This window comes from Otolemur garnettii, unplaced genomic scaffold (assembly GCF_000181295.1).
Source record: "Otolemur garnettii isolate 467f Iridium unplaced genomic scaffold, OtoGar3 scaffold00003, whole genome shotgun sequence".
NCBI classification, from domain to species: Eukaryota; Metazoa; Chordata; class Mammalia; order Primates; family Galagidae; genus Otolemur; species Otolemur garnettii.
The window spans coordinates 203,779-206,124 of record NW_003852398.1 but is presented as its reverse complement, the minus strand read 5'-3'; the positions used below and the strand labels follow the sequence as shown (position 1 = coordinate 206,124).

Genomic DNA, 2,346 nt, shown 5'->3' with positions numbered 1-2,346 from the left:
AGTAACTGGGACTACAGGTGCCTGCCACAACGCCCAGCTATTTTTTTGTTGCAGTTTGGCCAAGGTTGGGTTTGAATCCACCACCCTGGGAATATGGAACTGGCACCCTACCCACGGAGCCACAGGCGCTACCCACACCTGGCAATTTTTTGTTGTTGTTGTAGTTGTTATTGTTGTTTAGCAGGCCCAGGTCGGGTTCAAACCCACCAGCCCCAGTGTATGTGGCCGGTGCCCTAACCACTGAGCTTTGATATCAAGCCCCAGAGTGCTAGTATCACATGCATGAGCCACCACCTATATTGAGTTTTAAAATCTGGGATTTTGGCTTGGCGCCCGTGGCACAGTGGTTACAGCATCAGCTACATCAGGTGTCCTCAAACCCCGGCCCACGGGCCACATGCGGCCTGCCTAGAACATTTATCCACCCGCCGGGTATTTTTGCCACCGCTGCTTGTCCTGCTTAGCAGCCAACTTGTCCCAGGGCCTGCAGTCCAGCTCTCCAATGGTCTGAGGGGCAGTCAACTGGCCCCCTGTTCAAAAAGTTTGAAGACCCCTGAACACCAAAGTTGGTGGGTTTGAACCCAGCAGGGCCAGCTAACCAACAATGACAACTGCAACAAAAAGTAATCTACCAAGGGCGACATAATGAGACTCTGTCTCAAAAATTTGTCCAGATTGTTTTGTTTTGTTTTTTTTGAAAGCAGAATGTGCAAGTTTATTTCAATTACTAATTGAAGGTCCTTATTTTTGAAGAACAGCACAGCATTTCATTATCCACTCTTTCCATTCCTTGAAAGCTTCAACAGGTTTTAGTAAATTCCCACTACCTTCCCGACTGCGTTTCCAAGTTACTTCAGGGATGTCAGCAGATTCATCATTGATCCATCTCAGTAGTGCTTTATATCTTTCTTCAGTGCTGAAGCCAATAGCTGACTACAACTTGCATAAACAGGGCAAAAGTCTAGAAGGCACCAGTCAGCTTCTTCAAGTGGTTGGAACCTTGCATTAGGCACGTGAGCCACTGGCAGTGTCGCAGTCCAAATATGTGTCCAATCTCGTGGGTTAAAGTCTTACAAGATCGAAGCAGCAAAACACTAGTTATTTTGGGAATATAATAGTTATCAAAAACGGAATAGTTGCTTGAACTTTTCTGGAGGTTCTTCACTTTGCATTCATGGCAAAAACTATAAAAATCACTGCCATACCTGGAACTGAATATCCCCACACCATCTGTCAAAGAGACCTGTCCAAAGATAAAATTCCAGAAGTCTCTTGGGTAAAGGTCAATCATTGTTATCCCCACAACACAGAAGGTATCTTCAGGTTTCTTCTTTAAGAACTTCAGAATGTGCCCTGCATGAATTGTAGGTTGTGTGTGTTATCATTGGCTCTAAAGGAACACCTTGTTGCAGAAACAGGAACTGGTTCTAGGAGTTTTACTGTAAGGCCACAGAAAAAAGCTTCACAGTAGCCCTTGAGCCATTTAATATATTCTTCACTGATAATTCTGGTGTTGCCTAAAGACCCAATGGACTGTATATAAATGCTGTGCTTCTCTGGAGAAGTAGTAGTCTTTCTGTAAGGATCACTGAAGAACTGTTCAAAGTCTTGGGGATCCTCAGGAGGAGAAGTGATCCAATCTGATCTGGAATGCAAGGTAATGGGTCCAAAGAGATCACTGATTGGCCAGAAGGCTTCACTCAGCGTTTTACTTCACTCACTGTTCCCCAGCATCTAATTTTTCATACTGTGACACAAGCACTGGGTTCTTTGAGATGAGAGCTGTTTTTAGTGTCTGTTAAGAATGTCGTATTATTTGCATAATGACGGATCCCTTCCATTCACATTCTACATTCCTATGTAGAGCTTTCATCCTTCCATTCAAACAGAGTTTAAAAGATGTTCCACCACAAGGCTTTATTAAGGAAGGAAGGCTCCCATTGAAGTTTTTACCTCACAAGGTCAGGCATGTCCAGACCTGGCTGGAAAAGTGTTGCGCACCCGCTGCCGCCCCTTCGCGCATGTGCCCCACGCCGCCAATGTGCCCCGCGCCGCGCATCGCCCTTGCGCTCCGTCGCCTGTCCAGATTGTTTTGACCATCCTCTTTGGTCACATTTGCATTTGTCTTACAAATTTTAAAATCAGCTTGTCAAGCCAGGCACAGTGGCTCACACCTGTAATCCTACCACTTGGGAGGCCAAGGTGGGTGGCTTCACAGGTTTCAGGTTTGAGACCAGCCTGAGCCAGAGTGAGTGGCTCTAAAAAATAGTGTGGCTCGGCGCCTGTGGCTCAAGCGGCTAAGGCGCCAGCCACATACACCTAAGGTGGTGGGTTCGAATCCCCAGC

The 2,346-nt window shown here is 46.3% G+C and overlaps 1 protein-coding gene and 1 pseudogene across 1 annotated transcript in view; one reads left to right on the top strand and one right to left on the bottom strand.

The window, feature by feature from the left end:
• ZNF346 (zinc finger protein 346) overlaps nucleotides 1-2,346 on the top strand; it is a 49,732-nt gene that overhangs the window by 3,799 nt on the left and 43,587 nt on the right. The window lies entirely within an intron of this gene.
• On the bottom strand, nucleotides 742-1,822 carry LOC111726991 (annotated as a pseudogene).